Source organism: Diceros bicornis, chromosome 31 (genome assembly GCF_020826845.1).
Source record: "Diceros bicornis minor isolate mBicDic1 chromosome 31, mDicBic1.mat.cur, whole genome shotgun sequence".
NCBI classification, from domain to species: Eukaryota; Metazoa; Chordata; class Mammalia; order Perissodactyla; family Rhinocerotidae; genus Diceros; species Diceros bicornis.
The window spans coordinates 20472106-20490576 of record NC_080770.1 but is presented as its reverse complement, the minus strand read 5'-3'; the positions used below and the strand labels follow the sequence as shown (position 1 = coordinate 20490576).

General features: G+C 39.8%; 1 protein-coding gene across 1 annotated transcript in view; it reads left to right on the top strand.

The window, feature by feature from the left end:
* LOC131395109 (5'-3' exoribonuclease 2-like) overlaps nt 1-12990 on the top strand; it is a gene marked incomplete at its 5' end in the record, with an annotated part of 36883 nt that extends 23893 nt beyond the window's left edge. Inside the window, one exon of the mRNA XM_058526905.1 lies at nt 12926-12990. The remainder of the gene's footprint in view (nt 1-12925) is intronic.
* Between the last annotated feature and the right edge of the window lie 5481 nt (nt 12991-18471).

The window sequence follows — 18471 nt, the reverse complement described above, 5'->3', positions numbered from 1 at the left end:
TTCCTAATTTTGACAGTCTCACCTATGGGGTCCTGAATCCCTGTGTGTTTGCTCCTGCTGTGAAAACAAGTTCTTTAGGTTTTAATTGGATGAGGACAGGAACTGTGTATCCTTAGTGCCTAGGAAAGTTCTAGGTCCAGAGTTGGCTCTAAATAAATATTTGTTAAAGTCAATGAATGCAGCCAATTAAATTAAATTATGTAAATCACACAACTTGACCTATACAAAATGCTTTGCAAATGGCAGCAACAAATGAAACATTTTTGAAGTTTGCCATCAGGGTATTTCTTGTCACATCACATCTCCATATACCTCTTTTCTCCTCAATGGCAAGCTCTCCATAAAGAAGAATGAGCTAAGGTTAGTTTTTCTACCTTGGGATTTCTTTGTTTGGTGCCTGTGAGGAAGAGCAGGTGGGCCAGGAAGAGGCAGAGTGAGAGCTGCAGGTGGAGGGAGGTGCTGGTGTTCTGGATGGATCTGCATAGGAGAAAGATGAGGGCCGCCATGAGGAGACGCAGCAGAGAGACACTCAGCCCCACATAGGTGATCACAGTCAGCACAGGGGCTTACTGAATCCAGCAAAAGAAAAGAGATATCAACTCATTTTGGACCTTCGTATTCTTTAATAAATTTACAATTATTGTAAATAGGGTAAAATTGCTTAATTTATTATACATTCTTGATCTGGAGTACCATTCAGCACTTAAAAAATTATGTTTTCAGACAACTTATGGATATTAGAAAGTGTCCTTGACAATGTTAAATTTACAAAGCTGTATATATACTACATGGATCAGGGTCTCTCAATCTCAGCGCTGTTGACGTTCTGGGCTGGATGATTCTCTGTCGTGGAGGGCTGTCCTCTGCATTGTAGGATATTTAGCAAAACCCTCTGACCCACTAGATGCCAGGAGCACTCTCCCTCACCAAGTGGTGACAACAAAAAATGTTTCCTGCCATTGCCAAATGTCCTCGAGAGGGCAAAGTTGCTCCCAGTTGAGAACCACTGATATGGAGTATGGTCACACATTTGAAAAAGAATACACGCATAAAATTACAGGATTTATTTTTTAAATTAATTTTCGTTGTCTCTGGATTGTAGAGATCTTTCTTGTTCTTTGTAATTTTCTATATTTCCCATTTTAAAACCAGCAAGCATACATTGTCTTAATTAAATAAAATCAATATATATTTAAATCCTTCACTGAATATAAATTTGGAATAAGATTTATTTTATAAAAAATGTAATTATCAGACTCTAATTGCTTAGTAATACACTTAAGACCATGCCTTCATCACACTGGATGCCATAAGTACTGCAAAACTGGAGAGGCGACTGCAGGAACATACCGTTTGTGTCACATACAAAAGATGACATGACAGCCTTCATTGAACTAGGCCATTTTGTGCCAGTAGACGCATAGAGGCCTTTCAATTTCATTTTTCATCTGAAAAGAGAATAATAACCTTGTTATATTGTATTTTACAATCACTTCAGTCAGTATATGTAAATATATCTATCAATATATGTAAATCTATTAGAGTTAAAAATTTATGTATATTTGAGGGTAAAACACAGGTATAATTGCTGCTCCCTATTGCTGATTGAATAATCCCTCCCACATTTGCTCCCTCCCTCATATCTCTACTCCTTGACTATAATTGTGTCCTGTGAGCCCCAATCTTATCTTTGTATGAATAACTTGAACAGGTCTAGCCCAAGGGATGGAAAATTATGACCCGTGGCAGATGTGAACCACTGCCTGTTTTCATGTGCCTCTGAGCTAAGAATTCGTTTTACTGTTTCAAATAGTTGAAAAAATAAAAGAACAATATTTCATGACACTTGACAATTGAACAAAATTCAAATTGCAGCGTCCATAAGCGAAGTCTTGCTGGAACACGCCTGTTCGTTATGTAGCTGATGTTGCACTACAGTGGCAGCATTGAGTCATTTTGTCAGAGACCATACGGTTAGCAGAGGTGAAAATAATTAGTGTCTAGTCCTTTACTAGAAGAATTAGCTGACCCTGGTTTGAGCCCAGCAGCCGTGACTGACCAGCTTTAGACCAACGGGAGAGCTTTGCATCCACAGTGGGGAGAAGAACTATTGTTTGTTGAAAAACTGCTGAGTGCATCAACTATGTTATATCATTAAGTTTCCACAGCAACCCTGATGAGGAAACTAAATCTCAGAACATCAAAAACTTGCCTAGGGGCCAACCCCCTGGCATACTGGTTAAGTTTGGCCAGCTCCACTTTGGCGGCCCAGGTTTGCAGGTTTGGTTCCTGGGTGCAGACCTACACCACTTGTCAGCCATGCTGTGGCAGTGACCAAAGATTGGCACGGTTGTTAGTTCAGGGTTAATCTTCCTCAACCAAAACAGAGAGGAAGATTCGCAACAGATGTTAGCTCAGGGCAAATCTTCCTCAGCAAAAAAAAAAAAACACCTCGCCTCAAGGTCAGGCTGCTGGAAGAGTCAGAAATGGACCTACTGTTTCTCATCAAAGCAGTTTTCACTGGACTCTTTCTTTTTGGCATAAAATATCTATTATGCCCTCTCTGGACGCAGCAGCTCTTGCAGTAATAAACAGGTAGCAGCCATACTTAGTGGGATATACTGACACGTGAGATGCCCTTATATTTGTTTCATAAAACATGTTCTTGGGTCAGCCCTGGTGGATCGTGGTTAAGTTCGCGTGCTCCACTCCGGTGGCCCAGGGTTTGCAGGTTTGGGTGCCGGGTGCAGAGCTACACACCACTCCTCAAGCCATGCTGTGATGGCATCCCGTATACAAAGTGGAGGAAGACTGGCACAGACATTAGCTCAGGGACAATCTTCCTCAAGCAAAAAGAGGAAGATTGGCAACAGATGTTAGCTTAGGGCCAATCTTCCTCAAAAAAAAAGAGAGAGAGAGACATGTTCTTAAAATCTGAAGTCCAGTGCCAATATTTAAAATTTATTCCAGGATATGAGAGACTTGAAGAAAATATTGAGTCAGTGGTTCTAAAAATTTCAGGAAATTCTTCAAATGGAAAAACTATCTTTTATAGGCAATAAAAGACTAATTTGAACAACTTCCTTTTTCATTTGTAATTACAAATATTGCTGCAGGTTGTAATTCTCTTCGTATTTATTACCTATTAAGAAGGTAACTCTGGGGCCAGCCCTGTGGCATATTGGTTAAGTGCGTGCGCTCCAGTGCTGGCGGCCTGGGTTCGGATCCGGGCGTGCACCGATGCACCGCTTGACAGGCCATGCTGTTGCAGTGTCCCACATAAAATGGAGGAAGATTGGCACGGATATTAGCCCAGGGCCAGTCTTCCTCAGCAAAAAGAGGAGGATTGGTATAGATGTTAGCTCAGGGCTGATCTTCCTCAACAACAACAACAAAAAAACAGAAGGTAGCTCTATTTTTGTAGTTAGAATATCTTTTGGAAGTGGCATCAGACCAGGTGCATGGCTTACTCAGTTAATAGTCTTCAAGAATCTCACCACACTCATGTTCATCGCCATCCAACAGGCCCATCATAGGGTTGGTTGGAGTGGATACCAGAAAATTCCAAGAGCTAAAAGTTTCCTGTCTTGTGCCCACCTGTATATGTTGAAAAATGAAGTTAGCAGGAGCCGCCAGGAACCCATTCTTCATGTATCCTATTGTGCCACTCACTACCTTGGAGTTCAGATAGAGTTTGCCCAGCTCCTCACCAATATTTAGGTGTTCCTTAGAGATAAATCTGTCATCCATGATGAATCCAAAGCAGTAATAGGAAATAAAAGCCACTGCTCCTGTGTGGAATGAAGCAGACAGATTAATGAGGTCTCTAAGGAGACCAGTTTAGAAAAAAAGCAGAGCCAGAATTATGCAGTCATTAGAGAATTTATTAGATAAGACTATTAGCAATCAGGGGCTGAATCCAGATGGACAAAAACAAAGTTAGATCATCAGATCAAAAATGTATGAAATATCAAGCAGGGACACCAACAAGATGATGGGATAGGTAGTTCCAGCCAGTGTCCCCTCACAGAAAACTGATGTAAGGAACCAACCACGCATGAAAAACCTTTCTCAGAGCTCTTGTTTCCAGATGAGAGATTACAGCACCCGACTGGAGCACAGAAACAGGAAAAGATGCACTGAAGAAGGTAGGAAGGACAGTTCCATTCTACCTGGGTCACCCATTGCCCAAGCCCCTGCACCAAAAAGCTGAGAGAGATCCCCTCCACACCAGAGCTCTTCTTGAGGAAAAGAGAGTCAAATGAGCATCCAACTTCTCTGTTGATTTAGGCTCCAGGCCTGCCCCAGTGAACCCCAATGCCAGGCTGGCCCCTGCAGACCTGGTTTACAGGCCTGCACCAGTGGTCCCCAGCACAAGGCTAGCCGTGTGAACATAGGCTTCAGACCTGCCCCAGTGCCAGGCCAGCCTCTGGGGACCCAAGGAGGTGAAAGACCTGTACATGAAAACTATAAAACATTGCTGGAAAAAGTGAAGAATTACAAATCAATGGAAAGATATCCCAGGTTCATGGCTTAGAAGAATCAAATTGTTAAAACGTACGTACTACCCAAAGCAATCTACGGATTCAATTTAATCTCTATCAAAATTCTAATGGCATTTTTCATGGAAACAGAAAAAACAACCCTAAAATTCTTATGGAACTGTAAAAGACCACAAATAGCCTAAGTAATCTTGAGAAAGAAAAACAAAGATGGAGGCAACACACTTCTTGATTTCAAAGTATACTGCAAAGCTGTAGTAACCAAAACAGTATGGTACTGGCCTAAAAACAGAAACATAGGCGAATGGAACAGAATAGGGAGCCCAGAAATAAACCCACAGATATATGGTCAACTAATCTTTGACAATGGCACCAAGGACACACATGGGGAAAAGATAGTATCTTCAATAAATGGTGCTGGGAAAACTAGAAATCCACATGCAAAAAAATGAAATTGGACCCTCATCTTAAACCATACACTAAAATCAATTCAAAATAGTTTAAAGACTTAAACATAAGACTAGAAGCCATAAAGTTCCCAGAAAAAAACATAGGGAGAAGCTCCTTGACATTGGTCTCAGCAATGATTTTTTTAGATTTAACGCCTAAGCACAGGCAGCAGAAGCAAAAATGAACAAGTGGGACCATATCAAACTAAAAGTTCTGTGTGGCAAAGGAAACCATCCACAAAAGGCAACCTGCTGTATAGGAGAAAATAGTTACAAACCATTTATCTAGGGGTTAATATCCAAAATATATAAGAGACTCCTACAACTCAATATCAAAAAAAACCCCAAATAACCGAATTATAAAATGGGCAAAGGACCTGAACAAACAATTTGCAAAAGAAGACATGCAAATAGTAAACAGGTACATGAAAAGGTGCTCAACATCGCTAATCATCAGGGAAATGCAATTTAAAACCATAATGAGGTATTACTTCACACCTCTTAGGATGACTATTATTTAAAAAAAGAAAATGGAACCCTAAGGGTAAGAACTGTTGGTGAGGATGTGGAGAAAAGGAAACTGTTGTGCACTGTTGGTGGGGAATATAAATTGATATGGCATTAAGACAGCAGTATGTAGGTTCCCTAAAAAATGAAAAGTAGAACTACCATGTGATCCAGCAATACTTCTCCTGGGTATACATCCAAAGGAAACAAAATCAGGATCTCAAGAGATATGTGTACTCCCAGGGTCATTGAGGCATTATTCACAATAACTTAGAGAAGTGTAAAGTGTTTCCTGGATGAGACAGAAGATGCCATTGCCTAATAGCAGAATAAAGAGTACTGCAGTGGAATCATGATGCAAACGTGCAGAGTACTAGGGAAGGAAATTCGGATCTGCAAATGGGAGCTAGTCTGGAGCCCATGTTGAAAGGAACCCCATTCCAGAGAGCTCCTCCCAGGATGAGAGGATCCTGTTCCAGTAGCTCAGAGGCTGAGGGGAGGGTTCTAAGATGCCAACTGGGGGAGTGGCCTTGGGGCATCATGGGTTGCCTGCAGGTCTCTTGCAAGATCAGTGCCAAAGATGCTCCATGAGAGAAGCAGCCAGTCTCTGGGCATCAGAAATATCTGGAGGCCCAATTCTAGGTGACAGCAGCTGCAGCCACCTGAGATGACAGCCTTTTCTTTGCGCTGGAGAGGTCATAACGGCAACTGGTTTGTGGCAAAGAGGGTGGAAACAGCATTGGATCCAGAGCAGGAGGATCTGAGAATGAGTCCCCAGTTTTCCTCTTTAGTAGCGTATCACATAGTGATTAAATCTCAACCTCCTTGAATCCATTCCATCACCTATAAAATGCAGTGCCTTCCTTGCTCACTCTACAGGACTGTCATGAGGACCAAATTGGATAGAGTTGGTGAAAGCTTTTGAACCATGTGCTTCACCTTGGAAATAAGGTACAATGGTCTACTCCTAGTTCTAAAATGCTTTTGTCTTGTGGTCAAGGAGTTGTTATTTGTGTACTTATCTTACATTCATGTGTAATCAGATTACAAACTCCTTGAGCCCAGTAACATTTGCAATCGGCTTTGTTTTACTGGTGTTTTCCTTTATTTAAAAAAATATGTTCCTGACATTTTATCACAAATGGTCAGGCAGATTGCACGCTGAACACCCAAATACCCACCACCCAGACTCTACAATTGCTAACATTTTTCTATATGGCTTTCGTCACTTATTTATGCAGATATCCATCCATCAATCACTGCATGATGGGTCAGTTTATTTTTTATGGTATTTCCTTCTCCTCTCCCTCCTTAACCACATCCTTGATTCTGATCTTATTGAACGGTTTCTTTGGCAACCCTACCTGAAAGTAAGATTTCCATCCTCTGGGAAATAAAGTCCTGTTACACTGATTATAATGTCTGCCATGTAAGGGTACTGTTTCATGTACTCACATCTTATTTCTCCATATCGGTGCTTCTGAACCAGGTGTTATTTGTGCCCCTCAGGGAAAACTGGGTACCATCTGGTGATATTTTGGTTTGTCATGATGTCGGGGTGGGGAGAAAGTTGGTTCTGGCATCTAGATACCATTTTGCTGCTAATTGTTTTATAATGCAGCCCCCACAACAAAGAATGCTTCAGCCCCAAATATCAATATCGCCAAAGTCAAGAAACCATGCACTAGATAAGTTATAAGTCCCCCCAGGATAGCAGCTGAGGGTGCACATTGAAATATGAACTGGGAAAATACCCAGAAAGAATGTTAGATATGTGGTTAGACTGAGAGTGACCAGTGACAATCCTTCCACCCATGATTTCATTATTCTAGGACATAAGTAACACTCTGTGGATGATCCAGGAATCCTGGCCTGTGTAGGTTCTGAAAGATTATTATTTTACTTGCAGTCCATGAATTTTTTTTTGCAAACACAACCCATTTTGAAATACATACATTCAAGCAGATGCCTTGCGAGGAAGCGTGACTGGTGTGGGCTTACCCATAAACTGTGTCTCTACCCTCCGTCTGCCCTCTGTGGTTTGTTTCTGAGCCACACTGTATGCTGCCGATTGAACGCTCTGAAGATGCAGAGTTACCACCACAGCCATTTCTTCTTTGTTTCAGGTAGTTCCATGGGCGGTAATGTTGGTGAGGAGATCAAAAGAATTACCTATTCCCTGCCATAAAATATAGATAATGTCACTAAGGAAATGGAAAGAGATGCCTGGAACTGCTCATTCTGTGCCCAGATCTTTCTCTAAAGCATTTGGAACTAAACAAACACCTTCCTTGGGGATGCTTATCTTCCTACATATCAAGATGATAGGTGCATTGCAACTGAATGCTTGGGAAATCAATGCAACTCTTTAAACCTGGTAGGAAGTAACTCTGTTCTGCTGTTGTCAGATCACTTCTTGAAAAACTAGGGATGAATGCTGCTCTGCCTTCCTGTCCCACATTCTATCTTTTCTGTCATTATTTTTCCTGTATGTGTTGCTTTTCCTGTTCCCGTTCTCTTTCTTCTGTCCTTTATTCTCTTACTGTAAAGATCCATTGTTAACCAATTGAGTAAAACAACAACTATATTAAAAATATAGTAAAATGAATAGAGTTAATCAATATGGTAAAAGAGTCTGGTGAAATATCAGTGACTTCATGTATTGGGGCAGAAAAGGACACCTGTTTTCACCTGTTTACCTAATGAATTAGGCAAAATACATATAAGCCTGTGGGATTCTAGGTTGAGGAGCTTTCAAGGGATGGGGGGTGGAGGGAGAGAGAAGCATACCATCCTCAGTACACTCAGAGACCTCTTTTGGAAACAGTTTTAATTATGAAAAATTCTCTGAACCTCATGTCTTATTAGTGATCTGGATAATTATTCTGTATGTGCTCCCCTTTTCTTCGAAAATGAACTAGGATTCCAGTGATCTGGCCTGCTATCCAGAGGATTGAGAGGAAACCCCAGGAGCCATTTGTAATAGTTCTCAACCACCTTGTGCATTAGAATCATCTGGCAAGTTAGATAATACAGAAAATAGAGCTCTACCCTCACAGATTCTGATTCAACCAAGACTCAGTATAAGTACATTTTTTACAGCCCTCTAAGTCTTTCTAATGTTTGGTCAAGTTTGAGAATCACCAAGCATGAAAAGATATTAAAATATTAGAAAGGATTTCAAACCTTTAAAGACAGTGTTCCATTCCCATTTTCACACCTATGTGAGAGCCTCCTAAGTCAGAGCAAACCCATCTACTGTTATTCCAATAATTTGTGGAATTCACCTAGAAAAACACACATAAGAAAGGTGATTTGGACATTTTCTTTATACCACAGAGATCTGGGCTTCATAGAAATATGTGTATTTAACTTGGGCAGACAAGACTTTGAGTGGCTGAGAGTTCATGTGACCATGACATTGACTTAACGCTAATTATGCATTTATAGAGAGTTAGTACAATTTTCCAATAGGTCTTCTCAGGACAAGTCTATATGTAAAAAAAAAAAAAAATCAGTCATAAGAGATTTAGTATCTGAATTGACCACTTGAGTGATATTTTGTGACATTCAACATACTTAGTATTAAAGAAAGGCATGTTCAACTGAGATTCAGAAAAAAATGAAATTTTAATGACTTGACCTATGAGTTATTAAAACATATAAAGCTGCATGAACTAAAAATTTTGTTCCTGATAGGGAAATAAGCAAATAGGTGAAATGAAGAGAGCAGAGAGTGTAAGAACTAAATCCATGTGTGTGTGTGGGATGCCCAGCTCCAGGGGTACAATAGGGCTAATGGTCACTTCTCTATCTGATTCACAAAACAATTGCAGAAGAGTACACAGAATTCCTATACATGTCTCACGACGTTTTACTTATCATATTGCATTTTGAAAAGTAGCATTTTAAATTAGCGGGTATCTAATGAATAAATAGGGATGGTACATTTGGGTTCGTGTTTGGAAAAAATATCTACCACACAACATATTCAAAAATGTTGCAAGAGTCTTAAGTATATTCTGTCTCCCCTTTTCATGCCCAGTCCACAAGTTGATGATGGTGTGAAACTCACCTGGACTTCACAGTCTCTGGAAAATTTATTTTTGCCAAGTTGAGAACAATTAGGGGTCATTTCTAAGAATGAAAAGAAGAACAAATGTTGGAGAGAGTTCCTTCTTCAAGGTCAGGAACTATTTGACTTTACAAGATGAAAAAAATTCTCCCCGTTTTTCTTCTCAGATTCCTGTAGCATCAAGTATCTAAAAGTGAGATAGGATCAAGTTTTCTAAAAAAAAAAAAAAAAAAAAAGTTGAGACGCAGGGAGACAGAGTAGCATTAATAAAGAATGTTTACCTTCAAAAGTTCTTAAATATTTCTCTCAAACTCCTTATACCATCTCTATAGACTATTCCCTACACTAGCCATGGCCCCTGTTTTATTATATAAAACAGTGTAACCTATCACCAGCATTGGGGGCAAGAATTCTTGACATGATTATTATGATGTGGACCCTGCCCCATTTTTAGAGTATTGCTGTAGGTTGGCCTAAGACAGTGGTTCTCAAACTCTGGTGTGCATCAGCACTGCCTGGAGGGCTTGTTCAAACATGCTGCTGGGTCCCATCCACACAGATTTCAATTCAGTAGGTCTGGGGTGGGGCCTGAAAATTTACATTCCTAACAAATTCCCAAACATTCCAATCTCCTGGCTGACACGGATGCATCTGCTTCTGGACCAAGGACAACTCTTACCCAACTTCATTAGTCTCATCTCCTACCTGAAAGTCAAAATACCCACTCATCAAATTGCCCTCATTTCCTGACAGCACCATTTACAGAATAAATCCTTGCTTCATTAGCTCTCCTCAAAGCCACCTGGCATAAGGCCAGACACTTCAATAAGCCCCTTCTATCATCTTCTTAGTGAAACACTGAAGCTTCCCAATGGGAGGTGCACTTTGCTGCAGTACATTAATAAACCTAACACTGTGGACTTCATCTGCATTCCTGGTGGCCCACAGATACTGGGCTTTATCAATACTTACCCGTGCGTTCTTCCTCTTCATGTGTGAAGTTTGACTTTCCATTACTTGGAGCCAAACCAGGTTGACAGGTACGAAGGTAGCTTCCAATTGGATAGGTCTAAGAATTTGGGGGTGGGCAGGCAGTGCTATTGTGGAATTCATCCTCATCTGTGAAATGGAGCAAACAGTTCATAATCAAACCAGCTGAATGTATACGCTCCACCTATCCATTGGCGGTGGTGCACAAGACGTTTCTGTGGACTGACAGCATCAGAAATATTGAGAGATAATTGTTGAAAATATAAATCCCAAAGTCAGTCTCAGACCCAGTAAAAATGAATTTCAGAGGAGGTGGGATTTAGAATCTGATATTTTCAGAAAAACGCTAGGTGATTTCATTCAGCATACAGGTTTGGGAGCCATTGATATGGACGGCTGGACTGAAGAGATAAGAGATTTTCCTAAGAAACTAAGATCTTAAAAACTATCTGAGTGTACGTTCTTTTGGAGAATTCTTAGCAGTAACAGCCTTCTGTGCAAAGAGGTAATAATTCTCCAGGATCACAGAGATAATCAAAATGGGAATAGAAGACTAAGCTATTAATACAATATCAACATCTAGGACAGAGACTGGAAAAATGGGAAAAAGTCATCTGTTATGCTGTTATGATTCTCATTTGTTTCCTGGTTTTTGCTTTTGATAATGTGCACAGCCTTCTCTATTTGCTTAGTAACATTTCCAACTAGAGATGGCCTTGGGCTTTGGTTGAAAACTCTGGTCTATTAGTTAGTTATTGCAGAATAAGTTAAGACTCTAAGGTGTGGACTACTTTCAACATTCACTGTTATTTTTTAAAAGCAACCAATAAAAGAGAAAAATCAATTGTGGTCCTGGCGTCACATTTCAGTTCTATGACTTGTTGTCTTCCTGGCATCTGTGCTCACTTCGGCAGCTTTTCTCTAGAATCTCACGCCATGTTCTAAGGGACTGTTTCAATTTTGCTGCACCTAACTCCCTTCTGATTTTCTAAGGCTGTTACTCTATTTGGACTTACCATTGCAATCTTCTGTGTCATTTGTAAAATTCTGCCTTCCAGAACATGGTATAAATCCTGTGTCAGTGGTAGATCCATAACCCTTTGTAATGTTATTGCACGTTGCATTTGGGGGACAAGGAGTGGAGACATTTTCACATGTCACAGCAACTGTTAGAGTGAAGGAGAGGATAGGAACTCAGTTTAGACCCTGGGCTGCATCAAGTCAACTGGAATCTTTGTTACTTGAATCCTTCTGTGTGCTGAGTCTGACACAGGGCAAGTGGTACGCACTTTGTAAACATTTGTTCAATGGATGATCAATGAACATGATTGGTGTTGCCAGCTTATGTTATTAGACAAAAAAAAGTTTTCTTTCAGCAGTGATTAAAACTCTTTTGGAAAACCTTGGAGCAATCCTCTTGGACAGCCCTACTCAAGATGTGGACTCTGGACCAGCAGCATCAGCATCACCCGGGTGCTTGTTAAAAATGCAAATTTCCTGGCTCCACCCCAGCCCTACTGAATCTAAGTCTGGGTCCTGGGCTAGGAATCTGTGTGAACAAGCTCCCCAGGGGATGACGATGACGCTCAGCCTTGAGAACCTCTGCATCTCGGCTGCTTCTAGGATAAAAGAGTTCTCTGATAAACAACGCAATAATTTTTAATAAGACCCGATTTAGAGTTTCTTGGTCTTTATTTCATTCTTTTATGGCAGTGAGGTGTCAGGAGTCACCCTGTCACTATTTTAAGCCATGGTTTTCCATCAGCCAAAATTCCCAGGTTCATATTGAACTTCTTAAACCTCAGATTGTTTTCAGCACCAGTTCTATTTCTAGTTTTTCCTTCTTTATCACCTCACCAAACCTATTACTCATTTTCTCTCTCCTCATAAAGCTTTCTCTCTCAATCCCCTCCATCTCCTCTCCTTTTCCCAAGATCCAAGTCCTTTTTATATCTTCTTATCCATTGTCCGATCTCACACCCTTTCTCCATCATCTCTGGAAGCAGATGACTAAGATTGAGGGGGCAGGATTTTTCTATGAGATTTCTTTTATAAATCACTTTTAATTTCATTAGTTCTGATATTGAAAGTTTTTGTATTTAAGCCAAATGAGATGAAATTATAAAGAAAGAGATTTATCCTCTAACAGTAGAGTAAATAAATATTTTTAAAAATGTGTGCCAAAACATGCATGCAGATTGTTCACCTGGGAGATTATGTACTCAATTAATAAAGTCACTCCGTATAATATATTTTAATTCTTTTCTCTTCTTTTTTATTTCCATTTTTTTTTCTTTGGTCTTCTTCCTTTTATCCCCCTCTTCACAACTATACATTTTGTCCTTGGACTCTATTATTGAGAAAGACAAGAAAATTCACCTCATTTTCACTTTTTCTTCCAGATGGTATTTTTGAAAAGAAAGAAAAGACATACCATCTTCAACTGAAGAAGATACAACAATTTGAATACCATTTTGTGTGATATCTGACATTTCATTTTGACCAACTGTCTGGGGAAAGGATGAAAGGATCTGTATCCACTGAGCCCCTGTGTGAGCCCTGGGTTCTGTGCTCACTAGTGCATGGCGTCTGGAGACTCCTGAAGACGTGATCTCTATCACTGCTGATGTGTCCTTGTTTGCACTCACAGTAGTAGCTGATGTTGGTTTTCACACAGTTTGAAGTTGGAGGGCGGATGAATTCTCCTCCGCCGTATTCAGTACCTATGAAATGAAGGAGTTGGTAGGGGATTTCGTTGGGAGGAGTTTTCAGGTAAATAATTTAATACCACGTCCATCATTTCTGGGGTGTAGAACCAGTCTTTCTCTTAGTAGACTTTTGCTTTGAGCTCCTGCCTCACTGATCCATTACATTGTTTTCTCTGCACACAAGTGTTGATATTTTGATGAACTCCACTGAAGACAAAGATGCCTAATAATAGAAACCAGTGGTGGAAAAATACATGACTAGGGCCAATTGATGCCAAGTCCTTGAAATATGATGGAATGAGACAGAAAACATTTCCTTAGAAGTACCTAAAAGTATTTCACTCTTTGAATGTGGTTAAAATGCTTCACTTTTTTAATGAACTTGTGGGCAATGGAATTTACCCATCATTTCTGTTGTAATCCCATTTTAAGCAGGAGTTTCCACCTTCTGTGCAATAGAGAAGTCATCTGATTTCCAACATTATGATCAGTGTTTGAGTTGGGGGAAATAGAAACAACAGTTATTGTGCACTTATTCTGGCAAACACTGACATAGGCAGTTTACTGGTGTTATCTTACTTAATCATTGAAGCAGGCCTCTTCATACAGTAACACTTAAGGCCATTTTACCCACCAGGAAAATGAGATTCAAAGAAGTGAAGTCACTTGCCCATGGTCTCCCAGCTAGTAGATTGTAGGACCGATAGAGTCTGGCACACTAGGGAAAAGTCTACATGGGGGCTATTACAGCACACTGCTTCAATGTGCACGTGCATCATCGTGCACACACAACAGGAAGTGTAACTGGGTCTCATTTTAGGTTTTCCCCAGGAGAAACTTCTGATGGAAGATTCTGGTCTTTATACTCCATGTAATTTTATACAAACATTTTGCACCCTCTTATCTTCCTTAACAGCTAGAAATCCATATCTTTTCTGAATCTAAACCAGCTTCACACCTATAAAATTTCCATTTGAGTGCATAATGTAATACTCAAATGCAAATATCATAGATTTACATTCCAATGAAAACCTGTACATGCTCGTTTGATTAAGGTGTTATTTTTAGGGAAAAAAAAAGAAGTATATTCAAGAAGAAAAAAGAGCCATATACGTTCTGCAAAATATTGCAAAAATTTTACCTGTTTTAGATGCCCCTCTATGGCCACAGGAAGTGAAGAGACAATGAGATTCCTCTCTTCTGGTTATATAGAATGAGTATCAGAAGCACTTGAAGGTTCATGATTTTTACATAATGGAAACAATGGACAAAATGTTATTTTGCATTATTTTGTAATAAAGTTATTTATTAATAAAGGAGTGAAGCAATCTGCCTTACCTCATTTTGCCATTAAGAATCTAGTTAAATGTAGCTTTGATTAGAATAATGCCTATCACTACTAAGCATTTATCACACATAAGGCATCCCGCAAAATGTTATTCAGATGTTCTATTTATTTTATTGCATTTCCTCAAAATAGCCATATCATGTAAATATTATCATTCCCATTTCAAGTTGAGGAAGAAGCAACCTAGAGAGGTTCTATATTCTCCCAAGGTCATCTCTTGGTATCTATGGGAGCAGAGGTTCAAACTCACGATTGTCTACCTGTAGATAAAATATCATTGGCCTCCATTCTCTGTATGATATTCTCTTCATTACTTAAGAAGCTCACTTACCATCTCCACGCCACTCTTTCCCCATCTGAAACAGGTTGATGACAATGTTTGTCTTTCTTACATCCAAATGGCTGTAGGATAATATAAGATCACACACAGGGACTGTGTTGAAAACCCAGTGCTGTAGAAATGCAAGAGGTCCTAACCACTTCCTTCACCAGCAACAAACATTGGGTTGAAGATTTTTGAATCTCAGTGAAGGAAAGAAAGCAATAGAGTCCTGAGAGAGAAAGAAGATCATTTGATTAATAGTTAGCATCCATAAATGCCTTCTGGGTCTTGGAGTCGGCCTGGAGCTGGCATTTTTTGCCATCCTGCCCCTTGCAGAGTTCAGTAGTGTCTCTTAGTTTTCCTCAAACCAGGTGCAGAAGTTCAGTTGGGCAAATGCAGTGTGCCACTGGCATAACTCCAAGATTTCCACTCTAGCCAATGGCCTTTCACATTTTGATGATGGAAAGACCATTATAAGAGTGGATAATTGGCCCTTGGGAATCAGATTTGATGTTTATTAAAGGATTGTTTCCTAGGAGTTTCATCCTTTAGAAACTAAAGGATTGCTAAAAAAAAAAAAAAAAAGCAAAACACGAAAGTTGGACAGAAACTCAAGAGAGAAAAAGAGTCAATAATTAGAGCTGTATTCTTATTTAGTTGGGATTGTCACCAATGTGACATTTTAATGACAGGATTTTAAGTTGCACGTCAGATTAAGACTGGTGGCTAGTACCTGTGAAGTTTTAATTTTATGATGCAATCTTTGCCATTATTATTTCCTTGACCTTTTCCCTCTCCTCACCTTTACCCTCGACACCATCACACATACACACACACACAACCACCACCACCACCATCAACAACAGGGGTGCATGGATGACATAGGATGGATAAAGCGATGTTGCAGCTTAGGAGACTAAAAGAAGATGGAGATTATAATAGTGATATGAAGACAACTGTCTTTTAGGTTCAGCAGTTTATCTGCAGGCTTGAACTACATGTTAGATAATTTTCTGTTTGGAGAGGGAATAAGTGTTTAAGCCCTTTCTCCAGAAAAGCAGGACTCCTCTTGTAGCCAGAGTTTTGGGAGCTGTTTCCTGACAAAACTCGGACACACCTGGTCCCTTATTTCCCCCTCCTGTTTTATTAGAAACTTCAGAGTTTATGGTCTACTTATATAAAACAATACACAATTTTCCTTATTACCAAAATTACATGATCATTTTACTAGAAAATCAGGTAAGCAAAGAGAGACAAAAATGAAAACTGAGTCAACTGTAAGTACATCTTTCCAAGGTATTCCCTATTAATATTTTGGTGCTTCCTCTTCTAGCCAATTTTCCTCTTATGTATATAAACATAAATATATTATTTCACAACGTTGGTATCATATAATAGCTAAACTTAGATTTTGCTCAAAAATACACTCCGATATGATTTTTAATGTCTAGAATTTTAAACTAAAGTTTTTACTTTGAGTTTGCTATTATAGCTTTAACCAGCATCCTATCAATAGACACTTAAGATTTTGGAAAATTTTCCATATTATAAATAAGGTTACACGGAAGGTCTTCTTAGATTCATCACAAATTGGATAAGGTCCCAATTTTCTCAAAGATGGGTGGGGAAGCACCAGTCGGACCTGATTCCAGTCACCTTGCGATGGCCTTTTCCCCCAGTTAAGGACTCTTGAATCACAAATATCTCCATAATTTCCAGCATAATAGAGCTCCACATAGCATTATCTCCATCTCCTCAAACACTCCAGTGGCTTCACCAGCTCCTGTGGCCCCAGAAAAACCACAGTGATGCCAGGGACCTCTGCTACAGCAACCAGATTTTCTGGAAACCACTCCAACCTGGAAGGAAGAGAAAAACCCCTTTTGTGTGCCTCTGTTTTCTGTTTGTTTCCTGTGTTACATGAGCTCTGTCATTTACACTTGGGTGACTTTCCTAGGGTTGCTGTAACAAAATACCACAAACTAGGTGACTTAAAACAAACGAAATTCATTCTCTCCCAGTTCTGAAGCCTAGAAATCTGATATCAAAGTATCAGCAGGCCCTTCCTTGACTCCCCCAGCTTGCGGTGGTGGCCGCTAATCCTTGGTGTTCCCTGGCTGCATCTGCATCAGTCCAGTCTCTGCCTCTGTCATCAAATGCTGTTTCCTCTCCAAACCGGTCATATTGGATTAGAGTCCACACTAACGACCTCACCTTAACTTGATCACATCTGCAAAGACCCTATTTCCAAATAAGGCCACATTCATAGGTTCCAGGGATTAGAACATCAACATATCTTTTGGGGAGCACAGTTCAACCCATAACAATAGCCTTGCTCCAAGTCAGGAGAGGTGGGTTTGAGTGTGGGAGGCCATAAGTTTATGTGGTGGTTGCAAAACCTAGAACCCCCCACCTCAGCCAGTGCGTTGTGTGTGTGTGTGTGTGTGTGTGTGTGAAGTTGTGCATCTGGCAATTCCCGAGTCAGTAGTCATGTAAGCCTTTCATTTTTTTATCTTAATATATTTTATTTAACCCATCATCTCCAAAGAATTATCATCTCACCATGTAATCAATATACAATTATAATGGAGGTGTTATACATTCATATTTTTATATAAAAGCTTTGAAACCCATAGTGCGTTTTACACTTGCAGCGCATCTCAATTTGGACTAGCCACATTTTAAATGCTCAGTGGTGACATGTAGCTAGAGGCTACCAGATTGGAAAATATGGTTTAAAAAATAATACATTTTATTTCTTATAACAGTTTTAGGTTTACAGAAAAATTAAGTGGAAAGTATAGAGAGTGGCTATATATCCCTTCATCCCTCCCAACACAGTTTCCCTATTAGTAACATCTCATTAGTAATCTATATAACTTATATAACATTGTTACTGTAACATTATTAACTACAACTTATTAACTGCACTGTGGTACATTTGTTATAACTGATGAACCAGTATAGATATTATAATTAATGAAATCCATAGTTTGCATTAGGGTTCACTCTTTGTGTCGTATATTCTATGGATTCTGACAAATGCAGAATAATATGTATCTGCCATTACAGAATCATATAGAACAATGGTTTCACTGCCCTAAAATCACCTTTGCTCCAGGGCCATAGAGTTGTGTAAGTGTGACCTTTGTCATGGCCATAGATGTTTGGGGTGATGGGGAATACCGGGGTTCCTTCCACCTAATATCCTCTGCTTTAGGGTGAGGAAAGGGAGGAATTTCCCACATAGTCCCATGTTCTCACAACAGCATTAATAATGGAGGAAACCAATGTTGAAGGTGTGGAAGTGGATCATCACAACATATGGATCCCTGGGATTAACATGGTTAAAAGAACTAAGGAAAAGGAAAGGAGTTCAATTTTTAGAAAATCAAAAATGCAACCTTATTTCTGCATTGTTTTTGTGTTAGTGACTTACAATGTTATAAATTCAGCATGACTATTGCTCCCAGGCAGGCACTCGTGAGCTTGTGGGTTTCTGCACACATGACGGGTGTACAGCCCTGCATGGTCACACACAGAATGTCCTGTGGCTTCCCTGGGCCCTGG